This window comes from Nicotiana sylvestris, chromosome 1 (assembly GCF_000393655.2).
Source record: "Nicotiana sylvestris chromosome 1, ASM39365v2, whole genome shotgun sequence".
Lineage (NCBI taxonomy): Eukaryota > Viridiplantae > Streptophyta > Magnoliopsida > Solanales > Solanaceae > Nicotiana > Nicotiana sylvestris.
In genome coordinates this window covers 43680397-43695184 of record NC_091057.1, presented here as the reverse complement: position 1 = coordinate 43695184, position 14788 = coordinate 43680397, and the positions used below count along the sequence as shown (strand labels likewise).

Genomic DNA, 14788 nt, shown 5'->3' with positions numbered 1-14788 from the left:
GAATTCATAAGGAAAATGATTTTCAAAACATTTAAGTCAACCAAATATGGAAAAATTGAAAAACTTCCTACCAAACACACCCATAATTTTTTTATTTTTTTTTTTTTATTTTTTTTTTATTATGTACCTTTGTCTCCACAAAGAATATGTAGTCTTATAATTGATCTAATTTATGAAATTTTTATAGATAAAAGAAATTGCGTTAGATCTCAAAAGCCAATTATAGGTAATAAACTGTTTATAGTAACATTGACTACCAACCTAAATGATACAAAAAGTAATCTGCTTATGATGATTAAGATAATGTGATAGCATAAAATTTCATTACATCATGTATATAATCTAAATCCCGTAATAATTTGCTATAGGTTTCCGTGTGACCTATAGGTCATAGGTTCGAGCAGTGAAAACAATCATTATTGCTCGCATTAGGGTGGACTGTCTACATCACATCCATTGGGGTGCGACCCTTCCTCGGATCCTGTGTGGCACCGGATTGCCCTGTGCACCGAGCTGTCCTTTGAGTTATAAACATATAGTCACAAGACAAGCATGAGATACACTCTATTCTTAAATGTTTGTCATATTATTCTGGGATTATCTTCATTAAATTTTCTTCATTACGCGAAAAGGGTTCACCTCGTATAATAGTTCTTGTATAAAATTAATTATTAGCTATCCAATGTCGATTCAAATGATTAATTCATCTGTGTATGAATTTAATTTGACAGTTTATATATATACGGATAAAAAATTATTGTGGTTCGATCCTTCCCCGAACCCCGCGTATAACAGGAGCTTAGTATACCAGACTTTTTTTTTTCCTTTATAAAGATAAAATAACAAGCATTTTAAGACGGATGAAGTAATAACAAATTATGGCTTCTGCTTAATTGCGGTAAACACGTGCACTTGTTTGGCAAATCAGAACATAACAGATGTGCCCATAACAGAAGCAATGTCAAGATCAGCAGCTTTGACAGCAATGCCTTCAGCAAGTAATCTGCATGCTTCATTAACTACAGGGAATGATATCATTTCGACGATATCCTTGTCCGAGAGTTTTGCCAGCTGATTCAAGTCCAAAACACTTAAGTGTAAGAGCTGGCAGAGTAAAACAGGAATGATTCCAATTACTAGTACTTTTAAATATCAATAGAGGGAGAAGACAAATTAAGAGGAGAAAGAGAAACCTTAGTATCAGTACTGACACCAGAAATATCTCTTGCCTTCTCAATGTATTTCTTAATTTCTGGATCAGGCTTGGCTTTGCATCTTTCATCGTATATATAGAACCCTCTCTGAGTCGTTTCACCTACAATAAGTGTGTCAAACTTCAATTCGGAGGGGTTATGTGATGGATTGCGTATAGGTGTTGGTAAAACGCAGCGAAATACAATAATAATTCTAGGTAGATCTTTTCGTGTTTAAAATTTATTTACATGTCAAAGATCGGATCTAAAACGTACCTGGTGAAGAGAGTCTCGTTTCAAAAATTCTTCGATAGCGCGAAGACTCTATGCGTATCCACAACGAGACCGATCTTTGCTATCAACTCTTTGATCAATGAAACCCGCGAACAAATTGAACGAAAAATATTGTATTGAAATTTTTCTCAAAAATCTCAACTCAATGTTAGAAGAACAAGAAACATAATTGTATTTTCTCTCTTGGCTTTGTATTGTACTCTCACTTTCACAAAGTGTTTTTCTTCTCAAGAATTAATAATAATAATATGGCAAATTTTCTCCATTACCCTTTATATAGCATCACCTACAACCCCTTTTCCTATTTGGTTGAGGTAATCATTTATTTGGGGTAAAGTTTATTCTTATGTATGGAAAAATCAAATCACGTTTTTTTGGAAAACGTGACTGCCGAAGGTGTTTTATGGACATTCCATAAATCCAATTCCAAATTAAAAACCACAAAGGGTTTCGAATGACAATCATGTATATCCTATTCCTGATGGGAATTACGTGTATGTCTTTGTGGACTTTCATCTCCAATTCCAAATTGGTAAGGATGAATTAATTATATATATATATATATAACCTTTATATAAATCAATATTAATTTATATTATATATATCATATATATATAATTCAACCAAGAGATATAATTTAATTTTCTATTCCAAATAGAAAACTTCAATTTGTTCACAATATTTATTATATCCTCTGTGCTAGCAAAGAATATAATAATATTTCATTTGGACTAATATTTTAATTTATTTGACTAATTAAATTCTCTAATATAATTATCAAACACCAAAATAATTAATCCTTTAGCAAAGATCAGAACACTCGTTAGTGTGCGACCCCATAGGTTCAATACTAAACCAGTAGTAAATTGACCACATCAATATACTAATCAAGGGTGACGTCTAGCAATACTCCTTAACGACCGGATATCATGAAGTATACAATTTACTCTCAAGAACCAGTAGAAGAATAATGTAGTAATTCCTTCTGTCCTTATAGCTCTGGATCACCTTAGGATATGGTTCAACTGTCAAATCCTAAAAGGCGACCAACTATGTGTTCATGTCAAATATAATCGACCATTGAATGACCTAAGAAACTCTTTTCTTCTTTCATTCAATTACCCTGGTCAAGGTCTTAATTTGGTCGTTTATAATTCATGACAACATGGAGCTTAAACTCATTACCAAGAGTTGACAGATTCCATCTTGATCCATCACTAATTCTACAAGTATTTAATCATACCCAATATCCTTTCAACTATCGCCCAAGGGCCATAAATGTCTGGTATCAAAGCACAATAAATAACTTGTCTTACTATGACGATCTCAGGTCAAAGGAAACTGTTACATCACATTCTTCAAGAGAATATCCTATTGACAGTTTATGGTAATTCTAACCATTAGGAATTATCCAATGAGTCGGTTCAATGATCATATCTCTATATGCATCATCTATCTATGTAATTTAGTTAATGAGATCAACTAATCTTTATCCCATAAAGACGATCACATAAATATTGATCTAACCGGATCACTAATGTCCAAGTTAATAATCCTACGATCAAGAACAAATTTAGATTAAATTGTAAGAGACTTTGCTCTCATTATCATGATCTCTATCACAATGATAAATCTCAAAATTTAATCAAGGACCTTATCAAATTAATCAAACAATTAATAATAATGATAAAAGAATATCAAATGCCATATATTTTATATCAAATAACGTTGATAAAAAATATGTTCAAATCATCAAATATGATATTGGATCTAGGGCATATCTACTGTATCCCTTAACACTATGATCTCTTAAGTATAGTGCTTATTGATAGACACTTCAAACTAACATTTGCAACATTCCTAAGATCTCAAAAGAGCGAATTTGTACCTAATCTTTTATCTTGTTGCATGAGTGGAATAAGCATTGACTTGTAAGTTCTATCGGGCATATTCAATATAAACTGAGCTTCAGTAGCCATTGCAACACCAATTCCAATAAGATCACACAGTCTGCGTGTAGGAAATCAAAATACTAAATCAGGTCATTGTGGGGTGTGCGAACAACAATCACACATTGGAAGTTGATAAGTTAAGTTGAAGGGATCATGTCAGTGGTATGAGATCTTTTGAGGAAAATCATGCGGACATCATGTTTCACACCATATTTATGTTTAAGAATGTCTTTCGACTGATTTAGGCATATCTATGTTTTACCTGAAGGGACCCATATGCATTCCAAATTTAGTAAAAGCTCTATCAATGCAATACATATCAGTTCCATGTTCAACAAGCAAAAGAGCAGCTTGGGTATAAGGGAAGAACATTCTGTTGACAGCAAAACCAGTGCAATTCCTTACTACTACAGGGGTTTTCTTTATCTTCTTTCCAACATCAAGCAAGTCTACTATTACTTGTGGAGATGTCTGTTGAGCGCGAACAATTTCCAGAAGTGGGATCACATGAGCCGGACTGCACCAGATTACAATAATAATCAATAAATAGAACAAATGAGGAAAGTACAAGAAAACTGTTACTGAATATAACATTTCCAACAGAAATCACCTGAAAAAGTGAGCTCCAATAATACGATCTTGAGATTTGGTCCTTTCTCCAATCAAATTCAAGTCAATTGTAGAGGTATTACTAGCAAGTATACAATGTGGAGGGCAAAACTTCTCTAGATCAATAAATATTTGTTGCTTTAAAGGTACGTCTTCAGTGACAGCCTATTACGCATATTAAAAGAAAGCGACTATAAGTTAGATAAGAGTTAGAAAAAATAGATGATTTACAAAACTGAGAATATAGATGATACCTCAATGACCATGTCAACATCTTTAAAGCTTTCATAATCAAGAGTACCCTTGAGTAGGGAGAGAGCTTTTTCAAACTTCTCTTCACTCAATTTTCCTTTTAACGTGGCGTTGCAGATTTGCTGAGTGATTAAATAATGTATTAGTCACATAATCATATCAAGTGTAATAAGTTAAAAGTAGTATGACAGCAAAAGAATGACCTTTTTACCTTTTACTCTATCAATCCCAGCCTCCAGAAATTTGTCATTAACTTCTTTTAAGATCACAGCATAATTACTAAGAAGAAATGCAGTTGCAATTCCAGAACCCATTAATCCACCTCCAACAATCGCAACTTTCTTAACGTGTCGTGGCACTAATCCCAGATCAGTCACCCCTGGAACCTGTTTGTGTCAAGAGAGAAAATCAGTAGGTTTATAATACAACATCTTGTAATCACAGTCAAACCTCTCTGTAACAACCTCACTTGTTCCGGATTTTTTTCCTGTTATAGCAAAGTGCTGTTATAGAGAACATATATTATAACATAGCATAAATATTGGTTCCACAAAAAAACTTGGCTTTTATAATAAATAGGAGTAGCTATTATATAAAAATGTTGTTATAGAGAGATATGACTGTATCTCTCTAAAATAATTTAATTTCGATCACCTTAGTCGTTCCACGACGAGCAAAGAAAATGTGGACTAAGGCCTTACAAGTGTCTGAACGAAGAAGAACTTCGAATGTTTCATACTCCTGTAATAGCAGAGTTGTGTTCACATTGTGACAACGGAATTTATAGTTTAAAAATAGAGGCGGATCCAGAATTGAACCTTGATAAGTCCAGCACGTGGACCGGACACTACGCCCTCTTCAATAACATCTATGTAGGCTAAAGGATGATAAAGATTTGGAGCCTGTTTGATGGCTTGAGCTCTAGCAAACTTTAGAATATCCTTTGCATCACTAACAGACTCTACCTTGTCATTTCTGTTAAGAGTGGGAATCCAAGGTCTTTTGCGCTCCCAAATATCGAGTGCCCATTTACGAGCAGTTTCCAATAATTGGTTAGGTGAAACTATAGCATCAACTAGGCCAAGATCAAGAGCTTCCTCCCCTTTAGCAAGTTTTGCTGTCTGCATAGATGTATGAGAGAAAATGGTGTTAGAAACAGTTTATTTTTCTTAATCTGTGTGTAAAGACACTGTAATCTGGAGGTGAATTTGCATCTTACTAGCAACATTTCTAGGGACTTAGTGTTGCGGAAGCCAAATGTATATAGTGTGAATAAGTCACAATTACTATACCAAAAATTATGACAGCCACCAAATAATAAATAAGACAATAAAACAACAATAAAAGGAACACCAGAATTTACGAGGTTCGGCTAATTTTGCCTACTCCTCAGACACAACCAATATTTTATTCCACTCCAAAATACAAGTGAAATAATACTAAAGAGAGAAGATACAAATGTCTTAAACAGAAGAGAAGGCAAATGAGAGGTGTATTTCAATCCTAAACATTAGGCCTTCTTTTATAGGGGAAAAATCCCCCCAAACTTAACTCCCAACCAATGTGGGACTTTGGCATTTTGCCAAACTTCAACAAATCTCCACCTTGGCAAAATTCCACATTTTCAATTCTCTCTCAATAACAAATTTTGGTTGTGTCTTCATCTTCAATCTTCAGTGTTCAACAATGTTGATCAAATCCAAACAATGTTGAAACTTGATCGCAGTCACCACCTTAGTTAGCATATCAGCAGGATTCTCCGTAGTATGAATTTTCTTCACTGTGACTCCTCCTTCTTCTATGATTTCTCGTACGAAATGATACCGAACATCAATATGCTTCGTCCTTGCATGATAAACTTGGTTCTTCGCTAATTGAATAGCACTTTGACTATCACAAAAAATTGTGATACCTTTTTGTTCAACACCAAGCTCCTTTAGCAATCCTTGAAGCCAAATTGCCTCCTTCACAGCCTCTGTAATAGCCATGTACTCTGCCTCTGTTGTAGACAAAGCAACTGTTGACTGCAAAGTAGACTTCCAACTAACTGGTGCTTTTGCAAAAGTAAACACATAACCAGTAGTTGATCTTCGTTTGTCCAGATCACCCGCAAAATCTGAGTCACAATATCCAACTACAGACTGATTGTATTCCTGCTCAAAAACTAACCCGACATCTACAGTATTATGAATATACCGTAGAATCCACTTCACAGCTTGCCAATGCTCCTTCCCTGGATTGTGCATATATCTGCTAATAATTCCAACAGCTTGTGAAATGTCAGGCCTTGTGCAAACCATTGCATACATCAAGCTACCAACAGCATTTGCGTATGGTACCTTTGACATATACTCTCGTTCAGCTTCATCCATTGGCGACATAATAGTACTTAGCTTAAAATGGGAAGCAAGTGGAGTACTAACTGGCTTAGTCTTGTCATCTATGCCAAAACGTTGAAGTACTCTCTTCAAATATTCCTTTTGAGCTGTCACACCTCCTTTTTGCGCGCCCGCCCCGAAGGGTTAAATGCGCGAGGGAGTTTTTCCAATTTAAGTGACAATATTCGAAATGGGATTATTTATTTAATTCAGAGTCGCCACTTGGGAAAGGTTTGGCTTTTGGTGTCCCAAGTCACCGGTTTATCTTGAATCCCAAATCGAGGAAATTTTCGACTTTTCCAAATGAAGTCTGCGAACCAGAAATTCTAAGTAAGGAATTCTGTTGACCCGAGGGAAGGTGTTAGGCACCCTCGAATCCCGTGGTTCTAGCACGGTCGCTTAAATTGTTATAATGGCTAAATATCTGATTTAAATACATATTTATTATTTGGTGGCTGTCATAATTTTTGATATAGTAGTTGTGACTTATTCACACTATATACATTTGGCTTCCGCAACAATTGGTATCAGAGCCAAGATACTGTCTTAGTATGCTCTGTGGTTGCAGCATAGTCTGATCTTCCACATCAGAAAAGATTTATCTTGGTAACTGTGTCAAGATTCTGTCTTAGTATGCTCTGTGGTTGCAGCTTAGTCTGATCTTCCACACCAGAAAGGAAATAATCTTGATTTGTGTCGTCAGCTATTAAATAATATTTGTGTCAAAGATGGGAGACAATAAACAAGAAGAATCTACATCAAGTGTCAACAATACGTCATCATTGGCATCTTCGCTTATGACAAGAATTGTGTCAAATGCGAAATTTGCGGTAGAAATATTTGACGGGTCCGGACATTTTGGGATGTGGCAAGGCGAGGTTCTAGATGTCCTTTTTCAACAAGGGCTAGATCTGGCCATTGAAGAAAAGAAACCAGATGTTATTGGAGAAGAAGATTGGAGAATTATCAACCGTGTTGCTTGCGGTACCATTCGATCCTACCTTGCTAGAGAGCAGAAATATCCATACACAAAGGAAACTTCTGCAAGTAAATTATGGAAAGCACTGGAGGATAAATTTTTGAAGAAAAATAGTCAAAATAAATTGTACATGAAGAAGAGACTGTTTCACTTCACCTATGTTCCTGGTACCACGATGAATGAACATATCACCAGTTTCAATAAGTTGGTCACAGATTTGCAAAATATGGATACAACTTATGATGATGGTGACTTGGCCTTGATGTTGTTGGCGTCACTTCCTGATGAGTACGAGCACCTTGAAACTACTCTACTCCATGGAAATGACGAAGTTTCTCTCAGAGAAGTTTGTTCGGCTTTGTACAGCTATGAACAAAGAAAGCGAGAAAAACAGAAGGGCGGAGAAGGAGAAACACTATTTGTGAGGGGTCGTCCTCAAAGTCAAACGAGGACAAAGAAGGGAAGATCCAAGTCAAGATCCAGACCCAGCAAAGATGAATGTGCCTTTTGTCGAGAAAAAGGGCACTGGAAGAAAGACTGTCCGAAGTTGAAGAATAAGGCCAAACATAACAATGGAAAGGCCATTATGGATTCAAATGTAGCTGATTGTGATGATTCAGACTTCTCATTAGTTACAACAGAGTCATCAACATCATCAGACATATGGTTGATGGACTCGGCTTGTAGCTATCATATGTGTCCCAACAGGGACTGGTTCGTGGAATTTCAAGAAGGAGAATATGGAGTCGTCCACACAGCGGATAACAGCCCTCTTACCTCATATGGCATTGGTTCAATACGATTAAGGAACCATGATGGAATGATCAGAACATTGATAGATGTTCGATATGTACCGGATTTGAAGAAGAATCTCATCTCTGTGGGAGCCCTAGAATCAAAAGGGTTCAAAATCATTGCAGAAAATGGAGTGATGAGAGTATGCTCCGGTGCACTAGTGGTAATGAAGGCTAATCGGAAGAATAATAATATGTACCGCTATCGTGGCAGTACAGTTATTGGGACAGCGACAGTGACATCCAGTGACGACAAAGAGGCAGAAGCAACCAAGCTATGGCACATGCGCTTGGGACATGCTGGAGGAAAATCCTTGAAAACTCTATCAGATCAAGGATTGTTAAAAGGAGTCAAGGCTTGCAACTTGGAGTTTTGTGAGCATTGTGTTAAAGGGAAACAGACAAGGGTTAAATTTGGTACAGCGATCCATAATACTAAAGGCATTTTGGATTATGTACACTCTGATGTTTGGGGTCCTTCCAAAACACCTTCATTGGGTGGGAAGCACTATTTTGTAACCTTTGTTGATGATTTTTCCCGAAGAGTATGGGTGTATACAATGAAGAGCAAAGATGAAGTGTTGGGAATTTTTCTCAAATGGAAGACGATGGTGGAGAATCAAACAGGCAAGAGGATCAAGTGTATTCGCACAGACAATGGAGGTGAATACAAAAATGATCATTTCAATAAGGTCTGTCAAAATGATGGCATCGTCCGACACTTCACTGTCAGACATACACCACAACAGAATGGAGTGGCTGAACGTATGAACCGGACCTTGCTGGAGAAGGTACGGTGTATGTTGTCCAATGCTGGCTTGGGCAAAGAATTTTTGGCTGAGGCAATTACATATGCATGCCACCTCATTAATCGTCTACCATCTGCTGCTATTGATGGCAATACACCATTTGAAAAATGGTATGGAAAACCTGCTGTAGATTATAACTCTTTGCACGTGTTTGGCTCAACTGCATATTATCATGTGACGGAGTCAAAATTGGATCCAAGGGCAAAGAAGGCTATTTTTATGGGAATTACTTCTGGAGTCAAAGGATATCGCTTATGGTGTCCTATGACAAAGAAAGTAATATTCAGCAGGGATGTTACCTTTGATGAATCTGCTATGGTAAATAAGGTAACAGAAGATACCAAACAAAATAAAGGTGCTTCTAAGCAGGTGGAGTTTGAGGGAAAATTTATTTTTCCTACACAAGAAGCAGAGGAGGAAACAAATGAAGATTACCCTCTGGAAGGAGAGCCAGTAGAGGAGATTCCAACTCAGGAACCTCAACAACAACTTGAATCAATAGCAACCAGCAGGCCAAAAAGAACAATAACGAAACCTGTTCGTCTCATAGAGACGGTTGCTTGTGCAACCTCAATTGTAGCTGATGATGTTCCTACTACTTATAAAGACGCTGTCCAAAGTTCAGAAGAAGATAAGTGGAGGATTGCCATGAATGATGAAATACAGTCCCTTCATCAGAATCATACATGGAGATTGGCCAATCTCCCGAAGGGAAAGAAAGCAATTGGGTGCAAATGGGTATTTGCAAAGAAGGAAGGATTTCCTAACCAAGTAGATGTTCGCTACAAAGCAAGATTGGTGGCCAAAGGATATGCTCAAAAGGAGGGAATTGATTACAATGAAGTGTTTTCTCCAGTTGTAAAACATTCCTCCATTAGAATTATGTTGGCTTTGGTAGCACAATTGAATTTGGAACTAGTTCAGATGGATGTAAAAACTGCGTTTTTACATGGAAACTTGGAGGAGGAAATCTACATGACTCAGCCAGAAGGATTCAAAGTTGCTGGAAAAGAAAATATGGTGTGCAAACTTGAAAAATCGTTGTACGGTTTGAAACAATCTTCTAGACAATGGTACAAACGATTTGACAAGTTTATGTTGCAGCAAGGGTACAAGAGAAGCAAATACAATCATTGTGTGTATTTGCGCAGGCTTAAAGATGGTCCCTTTATATATCTTCTCCTATATGTTGATGATATGTTGATAGCTTCCAAGAATTCGGAAGAAATTGATAAGTTGAAGATTCAACTGAAGAAGGAGTTTGAGATGAAGGATTTTGGCGAGGCAAAGAAAATTCTTGGCATGGAGATAATTAGAGATAGACGTTCAAAGAAACTCTGTTTATCTCACTTAGCAAGTCCAACAAGGCGTGGAAGTCTTTGAGTACCTGAAATATTGCATTACAACAAGATTCCATGCAATTTTTAGGAGTAATATATCCATTTAATTATATAATACTCCATTGGGCTAGTGTTAGACATTATTACATACTGTAAGGATTTACAGCACACTTCCACAAAATTCAACCAGTTGTTAATACAACATAGAATAATATTTGTTACACCAAAAGTTTAAGTGAATCAAAAAGTATGGCCCATAACTCTGTTGCAAAACTGCAACGGATTCCATTCCATCTCCAATCTACTACTTTTTGTGTCCAATTTCATATGACACTATCACTTTGTTTTAGAGTCAAGTAACTTTTTTCCTTTTGCTACAACTTGTTTACATTACCTAAACATTCTTTTGCTATAAAAAATTAATGTAATTTCATTTTGAAAAACTAAGAAAATAAATGTATCTGAATTCACACTAAAGATTAGATGATTGATACTAGCTCGTTTTCTAACTCTTCCGTTCTGTTTGGGAAGGATGGAGTATTTTCTCTCCTAATCGATCAAAACTTACAAAGAGGAACCTTCTTCTTCCTTTAGGAGTGCAACTTTCTAATTATTCAATTTTCCATGAAATGTCCTACAGGACGATTTAAACATGGAAAAGTATGGCCCATAACTCTGTTGCAAAACTGCAATGGATTCCATTCCTTTGATTTCATTCGATTCCTTGATTCTTTAGAAGAATTTGTTTCTTCGTTTGGCATCAATATCAAATGCGACATTGTGTCCATACCTATGCTACATGGTCAGTGGTCATGTACTATATATCAAAATACACAGGTAACTTATTGATAGATGTGGCAAACGGGCGAGCCGGGTCGGATATGGGCGGGATCGAAACAGATAAAGCATCCAACCGAGCCAAATATAATACGGATAGAAAAATAAAACCTCTGATACAAGTTTTATAACTTAGGTGAACTGACAACGTAAAAAAAATTCTTACCCTATCAAGTTTAAGTAACCAGCAACAATAAGTAATTTTTTATAAGAAGTCTGATTTGATCACCGAGAAAATAATAAATGATCTGCTGTAATAGGTAAAAATATACTGATAAGCATAATGTAAAGAAGAGATGCGAAGCACTATATACCTCCAAATCCAGGAATTATACCAAGGTGAAGTTCTGGCAATCCAAGTTGTGCATTCGGAGTGGAAATCCGTGCATGACAACACTGATTCAAGCACAAAAAAAAGTTAGCAAACGGATTCATCAGCAACTTCTGCAGAGAATTAAAGATGTAATTTAACATTTACGTACCATTGCAATTTCTAGTCCTCCACCTAAAGCATGACCATCAATGGCTGCCACAAAAGGTTTTCGCGCAGCTTATAACATCAAAGACAAGTAACATTAAGTTAACAATTTAAACTGCATTGATCAACTTTGCTGATAGTTAAGTGTAGAAGGAGCTCTGCAATAACCTACAAGTTCACCGTTGAAGGCGAAGTTGGAAGAATCTCTTTTTCTAATCGGATGATGTTTTAGGATGTGTTGGTATGATGGAAGTTATTTTTCATGAAAAATATTTTTCATATTATTCTATGTTTGGTTGGTGAGTGGATATTTTTGTTAAAAAATAAATAAAGATCAATGATAATATTATTAAATTAAAGAGTATTTTGATCAAACTTTTGAGCATTAATGATTGATAATAATGTATAGTTTTTAGTTGGAGCAAGTAATATGATGTTTAAAATAAAAATAGTCTTAAGGAAAATGACTTCTAGCCGTACATCATGAGGGAAGTGGTTTTCCATATTTTGATGAAAAATAATTTTCCTAGAAAATGCCTTTTGTCATACGAAAACACCAAAAGATTGACTTACTCATAGAAAACATTTTTATGGAAAATGACTTTCCACCCTAAAATTGCATTCAACTTAAGAGTTTCAAAGGTGAAAGATAAAGCAAAAGGCATACCTTCCACAGTGTCGGTGAGAATATCAACTGATACATAACCAGGTTTTGGTTGGGCAACTGTAATATTTGGCAGACTGAAATTAGCTAAGGAAATCGGAATTTTTTTTAAGGGTGTTTAAACTTAAAAGAAGTAAAAAAGATTTCCCAATAAATTAGAGTATTCAATATATGTTATATACCTCTAAAACCTACTCGATCCCTTCGATCCACACAATAAGTGACCATTTTACCTTTAGCACACCCATTAAGAAAATACGAACTCCTAGAGAAAAAAAGATGTAGCACTAAATTAACCTTAATTCATTGTTACCCTGACACATTGGAATATGTAAATAAGGTCAAATTTTGGAAAAAGAAAATTAATTCCTTCTTGAATATGTAAATAGATACTTATTTTGGACCAAAATAAAAAGGTAAAATGGTCACTTATTGTGGACCGGAGGGAGTAATATTTTACCTATAGGCTAGCGCTGTAGCGGTATGCAAGGCGGAGTTAGTCTGTAAAATACGGGTTCATTAACTTTGGCTCAAACTTTATATTTGTCTTAAGAAATTCATTTACTAATATATAAAGATTATTAAATTAAAACTCAATAACTTAAAAGAACTAAAATTTCAACCCGTAAACTTTAGATTCTCATTTTGCCTCTGCTGGCATATATATTCAGACTGCAAGAATGTTTACCTTTTCCTTGTTGCAAGTCAGCAAAGGAAGAGATATGGAAACCACCCGAGAAATTTCCTTGATAACCTGTCAAGATATATAAGTATTCAACCTAATATCTCACCCATTTGGGATGATATGTACATTTATAAATGAATGTGATTTCATCAAATATACCTATCACAACAATTGCCTTCACATCATCTCTCCTTAAGCCTTCCTGTAATTTCTCTTCCAAGCTGTACAAAACTTTTTTTAAAAAATTGCAGTACAATGAAAATCAAAGAGTGGGGTTCACGTATTGAGCTTTAAATTTGTAAAATTTAACAGCTACTGTACTACTTTTTCTCTTTCTTTCCTTTAAAACGAAGAGAAAAAAGGATGCTTTCATAAAACAAATACCATCAAATGTTGCTAACTATGAGAAACTCAATACAAGAAACCATGATAAGAAAGTTCAGATTTTTAAGAATAAAATCATCCCACCTCATGCAGGGGAAAATAATATTCTTTATAACTACAAATTAAATATATTTAAAATGTAAAAGTTTCCAATATATTTAATATTAGGAAATAATGTTGAAACTTCTGGCGCAGGGCAGGGCAGCCGATGCACAACGCATTATGTATCCATTCGGGGACCATAGAAGGGCCGCATCCCAAAAGGTGTGGTGTAGATAGGCTATATCCTAATGCATGCAAGTATTATTGGCTGATTCTATGGCTCGAACCCATGATATATAGTTAAATGTTGAAACAATGACGAAAAATGCCGAAAGGAAAAAAGAGAGATGTATGAAGTTATTAACATACCATCTAAGGAAAGAGAATTGACAGGAGGGTTAACAATGGTGATAACAGCAACTCCATCAGCTCCAACCTCAATGGTACTTCTACTCTTTGAGCTCATTTTGCTATGAACTTACAATCTCAAACTCGACAGAACAGATGTGGGATTGTTGAGAGAGTTACGTTGTTTTAAGGAAAAGTTGCTATATATTGATGGCATAGTGAACAGTGACGTAGGGGGTGTTTGCATCGCATGCATAATTCGAGAGAAAGCAACGTAACAAACAGTCAAACATAAGGAACATCACATGCAATTCATGTTAAGTTTCTTTGTTGTGTTTGTTATGACATCCTCAATCCTAGCACTCTCACTAATATCGATGGATTTGGGCAACACTTTTTATTTTCAGTATAAGATTCTACCTTACTAATATGGGAATTAGGAGTAACATCCTAGTTATTAGAGTAACAAGTTTATATATATATATGTGTACCCTGTATCAATTAATACACTTTTTTTATAAAATACATAAATATTATTAAATAATATATTTGACATATAAAATAAAAAATTAACGAAAAATATATAAACGTGTGAAGATAACGAATGTTGATTTTATTTAGCTAGCTCAATAAAAAAAGAAACCTTGCTCATAAAAGTCCTTGAATGTCTTATTATAATTTATAAGGACTTCTATGAAGAATATTTTATGAATATTATTCTTATCAACAAAGATTTGTCAAGTAAAGCAA

At 35.4% G+C, this 14788-nt stretch overlaps 1 pseudogene; it reads right to left on the bottom strand.

Moving 5' to 3' along the window:
• Window positions 1-843: 843 nt before the first annotated feature.
• On the bottom strand, window positions 844-14195 carry LOC104214792 (glyoxysomal fatty acid beta-oxidation multifunctional protein MFP-a-like; annotated as a pseudogene).
• Between the last annotated feature and the right edge of the window lie 593 nt (window positions 14196-14788).